This window comes from Triticum dicoccoides, chromosome 4A (genome assembly GCF_002162155.2).
Source record: "Triticum dicoccoides isolate Atlit2015 ecotype Zavitan chromosome 4A, WEW_v2.0, whole genome shotgun sequence".
NCBI classification, from domain to species: Eukaryota; Viridiplantae; Streptophyta; class Magnoliopsida; order Poales; family Poaceae; genus Triticum; species Triticum dicoccoides.
Window position 1 is genome coordinate 625,905,142 of NC_041386.1, and position 14,191 is coordinate 625,919,332.

Consider the following 14,191-nt stretch of genomic DNA (forward strand, 5'->3'; position numbering starts at 1 on the left):
TGCTGAGTACCGCACCTGATGTGTGCCTTGCCACATGTCTGGCAAGAGGGTACAAAGGTGATCCAGGAGTGGATCACTAGACAGCGGTCAAAATTGTCCTTGGAGTAATAAGGACATGTTTCTCGATTATGGAGGTGATAAAGAGTTTGGCGTAAAGGGTTACATCGATTCAAGCTTTAACACCTATCCGAATGACTCTGAGTAGCAAACCGGATACGTATAGTGGAGCAACCATTTGGAATAGCTTCAAGTGGAGCGTGGAAGCAGCATTTATAATATGACCTAGAGATTTGCGAAGTACATACGGATCTGAATGTTGCAGACCCGTTGACTAAAACCTCTCTCACAAGCAAAACATGATCAAATCCAGAACTCATTGAGTCTTAATCACATGATGATGTGAACTAGTTTAGTGACACTAGTAAACTCTTTGGATGTTGGTCACATGGCGATGTGACCTGTGAGTGTTAATCACATGGCGATGTGAACTAGATTATTGACTCTAGTGCAAGTGGGAGACTGTTGGAAATATGCCCTAGAGGCAATAATAAATTGGTTATTATTATATTTCCTTGTTCATGATAATCGTTTATTATCCATGCTATAATTATATTGATAGGAAACTCAGATACATGTGTGGATACATAGACAACACCATGTCCCTAGTAAGCCTCTAGTTGACTAGCTCGTTGATCAATAGATGGTTACGGTTTCCTGACCATGGACATTGGATGTCGTTGATAATGAGATCACATCATTAGGAGAATGATGTGATGGACAAGACCAAATCCTAAGCCTAGCACAAAGATCGTGTAGTTCGTATGCTAAAGCTTTTCTAATGTCAAGTATCATTTCCTTAGACCATGAGATTGTGCAACTCCCGGATACCGTAGAAATACTTTGGGTGTGCCAAACGTCACAACGTAACTGGGTGGCTATAAAGGTACACTACAGGTATCTCCGAAAGTGTCTGTTGGGTTGGCACGAATCGAGACTGGGATTTGTCACTCCGTGTAAATGGAGAGGTATCTCTGGGCCCACTTGGTAGGACATCATCATAATGTGCACAATGTGATCAAAGGAGTTGATCACGGGATGATGTGTTACGAAACGAGTAAAGAGACTTGCCGGCAACGAGATTGAACAAGGTATTGGGATACCACGATCGAATCTCGGGCAAGTAACATACCGATAGACAAAGGGAATTGTATGCGGGATTGATTGAATCCTCGACATCGTGGTTCGTCCAATGAGATCATCGAGGAGCATGTGGGAGCCAACATGGGTATCCAGATCCCGCTGTTGGTTATTGGCCGGAGAGTCATCTCGGTCATGTCTACGTGTCTCCCGAACCTGTAGGGTCTACACACTTAAGGTTCGGTGACGCTAGGGTTATAGAGATATCAGTATGCGGTAACCCGAAAGTTGTTCGGAGTCCCGGATAGGATCCCGGACGTCACGAGGAGTTCCGGAATGGTCCGGAGGTAAAGATTTATATATGGGAAGTCTTGTTTTGGTCGCCGGAAAAGTTTCGCGCATTATCGGTATTGTACCGGGAGTGTCGAAAGGGGTCCAGGGGTCCACCAAGGGGGTCCACCTGCCCCGGGGGCCACATAGGCTTTAGGGGTGTGCGCCTTGGCCTATATGGGCCAAGGGCACCAGCCCCAAGAGGCCCATGCGCCAAGAGATAGGGGAAAGGAAGAGTCCTAAAGGGGAAGGCACCTCCTAGGTGCCTTGGGGAGGATGGACTCCTCCCTGGCCGCACCTTTCCTTGGAGGAAGGGCCAAGGCTGCGCCCCCCCCCCCTCTCCCTTGGCCCTATATATAGTAGGGGGAAGGGAGGGCAGCCGCACCTAAGCCCTAGCGCCTCCCTCTCCCTCCCATGACACATCTCCCTCCTCCCGCAGCGCTTGGCGAAGCCCTGTTGGAATCCCGCTACTTCCACCACCACGCCGTCGTGCTGCTGGATCTCCATCAACCTCTCCTCCCCCCTTGCTGGATCAAGAAGGAGGAGACGTCGCTGCTTCGTACGTGTGTTGAACGCGGAGGTGCCATCCGTTCGGCGCTAGGATCATCGGTGATTTGGATCACGACGAGTACGACTCCATCAACCCCGTTCTCTTGAACGCTTCCGCGCGCGATCTACAAGGGTATGTAGATCCACTCCTCCCTCGTTGCTAGATGACTCCATAGATTGATCTTGGTGACACGTAGGAAAATTTTGAATTATTGCTACGTTCCCCAACACCTATGCTCTTGTCATAGGCTCTATACGGTATGCCATGCTGAGTACCGCACCTGATGTGTGCCTTGCCACATGTCTGGCAAGAGGGTACAAAGGTGATCTAGGAGTAGATCACCAGATAGCGGTCAAAATTATCCTTAGAGGAATAAGGAAATGTTTCTCGGTTATGGAGGTGATAAAGAGTTCGACATAAAGAGTTACGTCGATGCAAGCTTAACACCTATCCGGATAGCTCTGAGTAGAGATACCGTATACGTATAATGGAGCAACAATTTGGAATAGCTCCAAGTGGAACGTGGCAGCATTATCTACGATATAAAGTTTTTCGAAATACATAGGGATCTGAATATGGCAAGACCCATTGACTACAACCTCTCTTACAAGCATAACATGATCAAACCCAGAACTCATTGAGTGTTAATCACATAGTGATGTGAACTAGATTATTGAGTCTAGTAAACTCTTTGGATGTTGGTCACATGGCGATGTGACCTGTGAGTGGTAATCACATGGTGATGTGAACTAGATTATTGACTCTAGTGCAAGTGGGAGACTGTTGGAAATATGCCCTAGAGGCAATAATAAATTGGTTATCATTATATTTCCTTGTTCATGATAATCGTTTATTATCCATGCTAGAATTGTATTGATAGGAAACTCAGATACATGTGTGGATACATAGACAACACCATGTCCCTAGTAAGCCTCTAGTTGACTAGCTCGTTGATCAATAGATGGTTACGGTTTCCTGACCATGGACATTAGATGTCGTTGATAACGGGATCACATCATTAGGAGAATGATGTGATGGACGAGACCCAATCCTAAGCCTAGCACAAAGATCGTGTAGTTCGTATGCTAAAGCTTTTCTAATGTCAAGTATCATTTCCTTAGACCATGAGATTGTGCAACTCCCGGATACCGTAGGAGTGCTTTGGGTGTGCCAAACGTCACAACGTAACTGGGTGGCTATAAAGGTACACTACAGGTATCTCCAAAAGTGTCTGTTGGGTTGGCATGAATCGAGACTGGGATTTGTCACTCCGTGTAAACGGAGAGGTATCTCTGGGCCCACTTGGTAGGACATCATCATAATGTGCACAATGTGACCAAGGAGTTGATCACGGGATGATGTGTTATGTAACGAGTAAAGAGACTTGCCGGTAACGAGATTGAACAAGGTACCGGGATACCGACGATCGAATCTCGGGCAAGTACAATACCGCTGGACAAAAGGAATTGAATACGGGATTGATTGAATCCTCGACATCGTGGTTCATCCGATGAGATCATCGTGGAAAATGTGGGAGCCAATATGGGTATCCAGATCCCGCTATTGGTTATTGACCGGAGAGTCGTCTCGGTCATGTCTGCATGTCTCCCGAACCCGTAGGGTCTACACACTTAAGGTTCGGTGCGCTAGGGTTGTAGAGATATTAGTATGTGGTAACCCGAAAGTTGTTCGGAGTCCCGGATGAGATCCCGGATGTCATGAGGAGTTCCAGAATGGTACGGAGGTAAAGATTTATATATAAGAAGTCCTATTTTGGCCACTTGAAAATGTTCGGATTTTTCGGTATTGTACGAGGAAGGTTCTAGAAGGTTCCGGAGTGGGGCCCACCTGCATGGGGGGACCCACATGAACGTGGGTAGTGGGGGCAAGGCCCCACACCCCTGGTCAAGGCGCACCAAGATCCCCCCTTAGAAGGAATAAGATCATATCCCGAAGGGATAAGATCAAGATCCCTAAAAGGGGGGATAACAATCGGTGGGGAAGGGAAATGATGGGATTTCTATAGACACCGGAGAGGGCTAAAACCCTCCGGTTTATATAGACACCGGAGAGGGCTAGGGTTACACAGAGTCGGTTACAATGGTAGGAGATCTACATATCCGTATCGCCAAGCTTGCCTTTCACGCCAAGGAAAGTCCCTTTCGGACACGGGACGAAGTCTTCAATCTTGTATCTTCATAGTCCAGGAGTCCGGCCGAAGGTATAGTCCGGCTATCCGGACACCCCCTAATCCAGGACTCCCTCAGTAGCCCCTGAACTAGGCTTTAATGACGACGAGTCCGGCGCGCAGATTGTCTTCGGCATTGCAAGGCGGGTTCCTCCTCCAAGTACTTCATAGAAGATTTTGAACACAAAGGTAGTGTCCGGCTCTGCAAAATAAGTTTCCACATATTGCCATAGAGAGAATAATATTTACACAAATCTAATCTGCTGACGTATTCCTTAGCGTGATATCACACCACGGCCAATTCTTTATTCGAATCGTTTTATGGTCCCACCTCAGCGCGTTTAGCGAGGCGGTTTCCTTGGCATGCCTTGTCAAAGCAGAGATCGTGTCCCCTTATTCTGGGATTCTCATCAATACGGGCGTGGGTAACCCAACCGTACCCGTTGGTATGTTTTCTCGATCAAAGGCGAGTCCCAAACGGTCACGGGGAGGGCCCTTGGTATTCAACCTCTTATAAAGAGACCAAGGCCTTACTCCTTTCTTTAAATCTCAAACGAGTTCGCCCTTCGCCTCGAGTTCCAACACCCAAGGCTCCAGATTTCAGGCACTTCGGACCTTCGACAATGTCCGGTTCCGACCCTCGAGGCCAATGGATGCCGTGACGGAGGAGGACATGTTGAAGTTGAGAGAGGCCAGGTTCTTGATCGGCGAAATCTCACATAGGCTGCCTGCTCAAGGGCAGGTCATTCCCACTCCCAAGCCTGGTGAGAGTGTGGTGTTCATGTCTCACTTCCTTCGGGGGCTAGGATTCCCGACTGATCCCTTCGTGAGGGGGCTCATGTTTTATTATGGGCTGGAATTTCACGACTTAGCTCCGAAGTCCATCCTCCATATTTCCTCATTCATCGTCGTGTGTGAAGCCTTCCTCCGTATTACTCCTCACTTCGGACTATGGCTCAAGACCTTCAAAGTAGAGCCGAAGATGATCGATGGACGGCACGCGGAGTGCGGTGGTGCTTTTATAAGCAAGAATGCTGGTGCTCCATGGCCCGAGGGCTCTTTTCCAGGGGAGTCCAGCTTATGGCAACGAGAGTGATTTTATGTCACTGCTCCCAGGAGCACCAAGTGGGTGGCGCTGCCTACTTTCCGCTCGGGTCCCCCGCCACGACTGGCGTCATGGGTCAATAAGGGGCTGGACTGGGGGCCGGCAAAGGACGTGCCCCTGTTGTAGGGCCGCATCCGAGATCTCCTAGAAAGAGACATCAGTCTGGTCGTGGTGACGCATGTTATGTTAATTCGCCGAGTTCTGCCCTGCAAACGTCGCCCCCTCCGCCTGTGGGAGTTCAGCCCGGAGGGACCACGAGTTCTCCAACATTTTCTTGGCATGACGCCCGTGGAGATGTACAAATTGTTCTTTGGACCACAAGTAGTGTGTCCGGATTCTACGGAGGACGCAGGTCTAAGCTGCAATCGTCCGGATACTCAAGTAAGTAGCCTTGTGCCCGGACTCGCTATCCGTATATTTATCATAAAATTGCCCCTAAAAGAGTTGTCCTTTAAACAGGAGTGGATAGCGAAAGCAAAGCTAATCAGGTGTCCGGCCCCCCTCCCCGAGACCACGCCGGGTCTCGTGCTAGTCAGGATGTTGGAGGTTGTGCCTTCAAAGGAAAGCGAGGGAGGGGACAAGGAAGCTACAGCCTCCTTGAAGGAGGTTGTCCGGAAGGGAGGAATCAAAAATTCCTCTCCTCGGGGAAGAAGAGGACCGCCTCTGAAGACCCGGAGACCATGGCCTCAAAGCGGGGGAAGAAATCTTCGCCAGAGGGTCCTGTGCTGGGGGATACTTCGGCCGAATTATGCCCTCAAGGGGATTAGCCCTCCACCGAGCCGTAAGTAGAGAGGAGTTTTATTTTTAAGGAATGAGAGAAATCCTTGCTTTTATATCTGAGAAAAGTAATCGAAAATTTACCTTGTAGCTCGGACCTTAGCCCTTCTCAGCAGAGCTCGTCTTCGGGGGATCTTCTTCCGGAGATGATGGAGAGCGGAATGCCTCCCCCTGCCGTACCGCCTCGCGAGGCGGGCGACCCTGAGGTATCGTTGCAGAGGGTTTCTCCGAATCCAGCAGGGCCGGAAGGCAGTCATATGGCCCCCCAAAGTCCTCCGTGTCCAGCCTTCAAAAAGGGCCATCGGACGAGTCCGGCACCGTCTGGTGCGCGGTCGGAGGAGCTGAAGGATCTGCTAGGGCGAGCATCTATCTCAGAGGAGCACCATTCATTGATGGGTACGGTGATTGAGAGGATTTCATCCGCGGAGAGCGGATTGCATGAGGCCGTCAGGAGTTTACTGACAGGTTTTGAGGTACGTGAAATAATGTACCCTTTTTGGACAGTTGTGCATAAATAAGATGCGCCCTGTGTAGATAGTAGCCCCTGAGACTCTGTGCGTTGTCAAAAGTGACGGCGCGCAGAGGATCATAATCCCAGGTCTAATATTCCGCCTTCATACGTAGGTGGCGAAGTGTCCGATGGCAAGCCGGACTGATGAATTTGCCGAGCTAAAGCGGCAACTTGACGTGGCAGATGCCGACATCGCGCTTGTCAACAAGCGGCTTGACGAGGCGCAAGGTATGTAATTCCTCCGGCGGCACCTGGTAAGAGGAGCTTTATGCCAGTATCTTACAATGTGTGCGCTTGATGCAGATGGTGCTGCCGCCATGGAGAATCTTCGGGCGGAACTTGCCTGAGCCAAGGAGCAAGCCAGGAAAAGTGATGCAGCTGCCGGAAAGGCAATTGAAGAGCTGAAAGCCGAATAGGCTGCTCACTGCCGAAGCAAGAAGGAAATGACTGAGATGGCCGTGAAGTTGAAGAACGCTGCTGACCGTTGCAAGCTTCTTGAAAAAGAAGATCGGGCGGAACAGACGGACCTGGAGAAGGCCGTTGCCGATGCCAAGGATGCTCGCTCTGCGATGAGGGCTATGAAGGAGGAGCTGCGTCAGGCCGGAGAGATCGCGGCTGGAAAGCCCTTTATGCTGCGGAGGAAGTTCTGTGATCCTAAACATGCTCCGTTGGACCAGATGTGGAGTACGGCGGCCACCTATCTGGATTTGGCAGCGAGTGTTGTGGATGCGGCCGAACACTTCTGAGATCAAGAAGATCGCGAAGTGGAAAAGCTCTTTTGGTCGCAGTTCCACAATCTGGAGCATCCGCTGTCATTAGCCGATCGTTTGGCCGAATGGGCCGAGCTAAATAGGTTGTCCGGACTCGCCATGAAGTATGTCATGAGTCATCTGTGGCCAGAGAGGCCAGAGCCGAAAAGTTATTTCAACTTGGTGCAGCAGTTCCTTGGTGCAGCGCCGCATATCAATGCGATAAAGAGGTCAGCGTGCATAGAGGGTACGCGGATGGCTCTTGCCCGTGTCAAGACATACTGGGCGGAAATGGAGGCCACCGCTTTTGCATCCCTAGACTTGGATGGAAGCCGAGTACCTGCCGAGCACTATTTTCAGGAAGTTCTGCAAGGCGCTCGTTTAATAGAGACACGGTGCTCGAAGGACACTATATTCGAATAGCATTATTGTAAAACAATATTTTGATAAATTGTAGAAGCTTTTTATACTTGTGCCTGCAAGTATTATAATACCTCCTGTGCGGCCGTTTAACATATATGTATATATAATCTGAAAGATGGCAGTCGTCGACTTTAGCCCCCACGCACATAATGCGGGGGTGTTCGCAAAAGGCGCATTTTCACACTTGATCCAACGTCTTGGTCCTACAAAGGAGGTGATAGCGCAGCGAACTAGGCAATCCGACTATGATGCTTTATCACTTTCACTTAGCCATAGGAGTTTGACAGTGAGGCTACTTATATAGCCCCTGGTGGCGCCTGCGCTTGCCCGAACTTGGGGCGCATATGTGCCTGGCCGGGAAGCGGCCCTTCGTTAATGCGGAGGAATCCTAAAGATTTCGGTAAGTCATCGAGTGGTTGACCAGTCTCACGCTATATCATGACAGTCAGTTTTCGGCTTTCTCTACTAAGGTGCTTGCCTGGCCGAACCGAGGCACAATCACAGTAGTTCTCCTGGTGCCGCCTTAGCCGATAGAGCGGAACGTAAGGTAGCAAAACATAGGAGCCGGGCAAACCCAACATTTGACCAAAGACATGATTCGGAGCTGATGCATATAAGGCCAAACTCGCGACGCCGAACACTCCCTAAGGTATTCGGTCTTTATGAGGGCGGGCGGGATACGCCCTTAGTAATAAGCCCCTGGTGTCCAGGTACGCGCAAAAACTCTGACGTGGCCACATGCCAAAACGCCAGCCTCCTCCTTGGTTATACCAAGAAACCAGGGTGTGTGTATCAACAAGAGACAGTAAAAAAGGTTTACGCAGGGTCTTAATCTGAAAAGAATCCTTGGAACGGGTCCCTGCTGCATGTCTGCGCCTGTGTCTCCGTTGTGCCGTATCCTGGACGGGCGTAGCACGGTATTCATCTGTAAAAGAGAGGAACTTAGTTAAAGAAAGATCGTGCCGAACATGAGTTATACTAAATAAACGAAGTATAAATCGAAATGGGTAAAATTGAGCTTTATTGTCTCTTGTTTTATATGCGCGGAGCCCCTAGTACAGGGGCATACGACTATTAAGCCTTTATCAATTGTATGTTTATGCCGGACTCGTCTAGCCGTGTCCGTGGTCGTGACGACCTGTTTAGGTGCTTTGGCTGGTGAAGCCGCTTTATTGTGGGGCTGTCAAGACAGCCGCACTGTCTTCCGCGCGGGGGGAACACTCAATGTTTTCCCTTTAATGAGATGATGCCTCGTGGACCGGGCATCTTAAGCGTGAGAGATGTATAATGCGGTATTGCGTTAAAGCGGGCGAAAGCTTCGCGTCCCAGCAGTGCTTGATAGCTACTTGAGAATGGGGCGATGTGTAAAGTTAGTTGTTCCCGACGGAAGTTATCGGGGGAGCCGAACATAACTTCTAACCGGAGAGAACCCATGCAACGGGCATTCGGGCCTGGCGTTACCCCTTGAAAGGAGGTTTTGCTATGGAGAATTTTTGTTGGGTCTATCCCCATGTTGCGGATTGTGTCCTGGTATAACAGGTTTAGACCACTGCCGCCATCCATCAGGATGTTTGTAAAGTGGAGTCCGCCGATTATTGGATCTAATACCAAGGCAGTCCAGCCTGCGTTCCGGATACTTCTAGAGTAATCCTTATGGTCGAAGGTGATCGGTTTTAACAACCATTGGTGAGACTCCTTTGGGATAGGCCGTATGGCGCGTATTTCTGTTGGCGCCATTCTGTTCGTCACGTGAAGTAAGTTTACTATTTTGACTTCTTGTGGGAAATCCTTTTGTTTCCTGGTGCTCTGCTTGTGGGGTTCATCGTCATCCTCACTTGGTGTGTCGAGCCCCTTGTGTTCGGCGTTGAGTTTGCCGGATTGCTTGAAAACCCAACAATCTCTGTGGGTATGGTTCGCAGGCTTCCCGGGAGTACTGTGTATTTGACATATCTTGTCCAAGATTTTGTTTAAGTTGGATACCTCGTCCCTATTATCCTTGAGGGGCGGCTTTCTCTGATTCTGCCACGAGCTTTTGAATCCGGCGTTGACCGCCGTGCTCTTTGGGCTGTTTCTCTTATTCCGGCGCTGGTCCTTGTTGCGTCGGGGTTTTCCGTTTCCATCCCTAACTTCGGATGTACTTGGGTCGCTGGTGCTACATCTTGCCAACCGGCTGTCCTCTCCTGCGCAAAAGTGGGTCATGAGGCTTGTTAATGCGGCCATTGTTCTTGGCTTTTCTTGGCCGAGGTGTCTGGCGAGCCATTCATCTCAAACGTTATGCTTAAAAGCCGCTAGGGCTTCGGCGTCCGGACAGTCGACTATCTGATTCTTTTTAGTAAGAAATCTGTTCCAAAATTTCCGGGATGTTGAGTTATGTGACTAAGATCGTCTGCATCCGAAGGGCGGACATAGGTCCCTTGAAAATTTGCCCGGAAAGCATCCTCAAGCTCTTCCCAACTTCCAATGGTGTTTTCGGGAAGGCTTTTGAGCCAATGCCAGGCTTGCCCTTTAGGCTTGAGGGGTAAGTATTTTATGGCGTGGAGGTCATCTCCTCTGGCCATGTGTATGTGGAGGATATAATCCTCGATCCAAACCCCAGGGTCTGTTGTTCCGTCGTACGCCTCTATATTTACGGGCTTGAATCCCGCTGGAAATTCATGGTCCAGCACCTCATCGGTGAAACATAGGGGGTGTGCGGCACCCCTGTATTTAGGTGTGCCGTGATGTTCGGATATTTGTTGTGTTGCATTGCTTACTAGAGCTTGCTTTCTTGGCCCATAGATAGATCTGGCTGGGCCATCTTTTGACGCGGATCCTTTGGTGGATCGCGTGCCGGCTTGTGTGCGTCGCCGCTTGCCGCTCCATGCTGGCCATGCGGTCGTCTATCCGACCGGGTGGCTTTCCTATTTTTGACTGTGGGGGCTCTAAGGCCTCCTCATCAAATTCAGGCAGTAGCTTTCGCTTTGGATAGCTTTTTGTGCGGCGACTGCCGCCATATTTGTCTGCGGTGTTGCGTACTTTGCTCCATCTGATTCTGAGTGCATCTTCCGCAGTTTTGAGCTTCCGCTTCTGCTTTTTTAGGCTACGCGCGGTAACGACGAGCCCTTCGTGGAGGTTCTTCTGCTCCATGAGCTTATCCAGCGTAAGGTCGTCCGGACTATTGTTTTCGCCGGGGATGGGGTGTTCGGTTTGTTTATCCAAGTTGACCTGTTCGGACGGTTGCTCGAAGGCATGTTCGTCGTCCGCCGGCTCGTCCTCCTCTATGGCTGGGTCTGTATGGCTGGTGTCTCTGTCGAGGCGGGGCTTGGAGCGGCGCTTACATCGCCGCTTTGATTGCTTTTCGAGTGAACGATCCCTCGTTGCATCCCTCTGTTCCTCGTTGTCGCTTCCTTTGGGTGTGTCCACCATATATACATCATGAGATGAGGTGGCTGTCCAGTGCCTTATAGGCGTTGGTTCATGTTCATCTCCTACATCGTCGTCCATACCGTCGATGTCTTCGGAGTCGAAGTCGAGCACGTCGTTTAAATTATCGACAGTGGCTACGAAGTGGGTGGTGGGTGGGCTTTGAATTTCTTCATCATCCGCATCCCAACCTTGTTGACCATAGTCCGGCCAGGGCTCTCCTGATAAAGAGAGAGACTATAGTGAATTCAAAATATCGCCGAAGGGTGAGTGCTGAAAGATGTCCGCGGCGGTGAACTCCATGATCGGCGCCCAATCGGGTTCGATCGGTAGGGGCGCGGAGGGCTCGGAGTCTGAAGAGGAGTCCGGCTCCTTGGAGTCACGGGCTTCACAGAGAATAGGGCTGGTGTTCGGCTCGATCGCCTTAGAGATTGCAGCCCCCGAGGCGGTGTCCAACCACCCATCCTCGATTGGCGCAGTTGGCTCCGAATTAAGGGTCAGAGCTGATGCGGGTGCAGCCTCCAGGGCACTGTTCGACAGCAGAGCTAGATTATGCCCATCGTGGCAGTGCGGCGCGCTCGGCTGCGGCTCGAATCCGTCGAAGGTCAAGTCTCCGCGGAGGTCCGCTGTGTAGTTTAAACTTCCAAATCTGACCTGACAGCCAGGGGCGTAGCTTTCGATCTGCTCCAGATGGCCAAGCGAATTGGCCCGCAGTGCAAAGCCGCCAAATACGAAGATCTGTCCGGGGAGAAAAGTCTCACCCTGGGTCGCATCGTCGTTGATGATCGGAGGAGCCATCGGGCCTAAAAGTGACGACACAGAGGAACTCTCAATGAAAGCACCAATGTCGGTGTCAAAACCGGCGGATCTCGGGTAGGGGGTCCCGAACTGTGCGTCTAGGCGGATGGTAACAGGAGGCAGGGGACACAATGTTTTACCCAGGTTCGGGCCTCTTGATGGAGGTAAAACCCTACGTCCTGCTTGATTAATATTGATGATATGGGTAGTACAAGAGTAGATCTACCACGAGATCAAGGAGGCTAAACCCTAGAAGCTAGCCTATGGTATGATTGTTGTTCGTCCTACGGACTAAAAACCCTCCGGTTTATATAGACACCAGAGAGGGCTAGAGTTACACAGAGTCGGTTACAATGGTAGGAGATCTACATATCCGTATCGCCAAGCTTGCCTTCCACGTCAAGGAAAGTCCCTTCCGGACACGGGACGAAGTCTTCAATCTTGTATCTTCATAGTCCAGGAGTCCGGCCGAAGGCATAGTCCGGCTATCCGGACACCCCCTAATCCAGGACTCCCTCAAGTGACCTCGATCGATGTCGGCAACAACAACGTCCTACGATGTTGTTACCCTTGTTGGAGGCGTTGTCGTTGAGCCCATTCACCTCCTTGGTAGTTGGATCTCGAGTTCTTCGGGTGAAAATCCAAACTTTTGGTTTTGGCTGAAGTGGGCGACGACGTCTTACCCGTCTCTACCCCCTTGGGGGCATCGCCTTGGATGTTCGGTCTTCTGTCTTGCTCGGTGGTTTGTGTTGTCTTACGGTTTTGCCTTCTGCTAGGCGGGTGTGCGACCTCGGGGCCGGTGTGGAAGACGAATCAGCGGCTCCGGAGAGTGCCTTTGTGTTGTAGGTGCCAATTATGGTCTCTTGGGTGGCAGAGTCATCGACTCGTCTGGTACGTGGCTTTGGGGCCGGTGTGTGTGAGCGTTGTTAGGTTTGTATGCCGGAGCGGTGGCTCCGGGTCATGTTGTAGGGTGTCGATTCTGGTTGCTCGGGTGACGGAATCGTCGGCTCGGTGGGGGTGCAGCCTGCGGGCTGGCGTGTCTGCCATAGTTGTATATGTTATCAACCATATTTTCTTGTTAACTAGTCAATTTTCTTCTTTTAATGTTAAGTCAGAGCTCCTGTTGGTTCCTTTAAGAAAATAGAACCATTTCCTCTATAAGAGAATGGTTTTTCCAACAAAAAAAAGAGAAAGATAGAATGGTTTCCATTACTTTGAAAACTGAATTCTTATGTTAAACTCTAGCTATTGATTTCATGATGCATCTAACAATATTGATTTCATATTATGAATATCGATATTTTTTTCTATAAATTTAGGCAAAGTTAACAAAGTTTGACTTTGACAAAATTTTATATGCAGATTAAAAAGAAACGGAGGGAGTAACTCATAGATGTCTTCAAAATCTACATGCATCCGTCATGCCATGCTAGTAGTGGCAGTCCGAAAGCAGCAGGGACTATCTTCTAGGAGTAGTTCCAACTTTCAACACAACCCACACAGAGCTTGCAGCACGAAAGGCACAATGCCCGGGCCAGTGGGGATTGTAGGGATAGAAATTATATACCTGCTGCAAACGTGAAACGGGAAAAAATTCACTCGCGCAAAAATAACTGTCCCAAACATCCGCATCTGGACTTGGTCGAATTTGAATTTGAAATTTTCGCTCTTTATGGCCCTGTTCGGGATCCCTTCATGGAGCCGACTCTGTGAAGTTGTAGAGCTCAATTTCGACTGCTCCTTTAAAATTAGTTAGAGACTGATCTGTTCCGGGAGCGCGGTCCAGAAGCGGAGAGGAGCCGAACGCGGCCTAAAAAGCTAAGAGCATCTTCAACAGACGCCCTACGGAGCCACGCGCAAAAAATAATTTACAGCGCCAAAATAGCGTTTTAGCGTGCCGAATAACTGTACATCTCCAGCAGACGCCCAAAAATATACTGCACAGCTACATCTTTAACAGACACCCAAAATTAATCTCTCGCGCCCGTATCCAGCTCACCGCCCGTGGCATGCTCGCCGGCATGGTCATGGTCATGGCCACGCGCCGCCCCCCTTGGCCTGCTCGCTGCCGTGGGCGTGCCCTGCAGCCGCCGTGGCCGTGGCCCGCAGCCGTCATGGCCGTGGTCGTGCTCCTCCCCAGGTAGCCCCGCCGTGGCCGTGGCCTGCTCGCCCTACCGCCGCCGTGGCCGTGGCCGCGCCCGCGGCCTGCTCACCGCCCCCG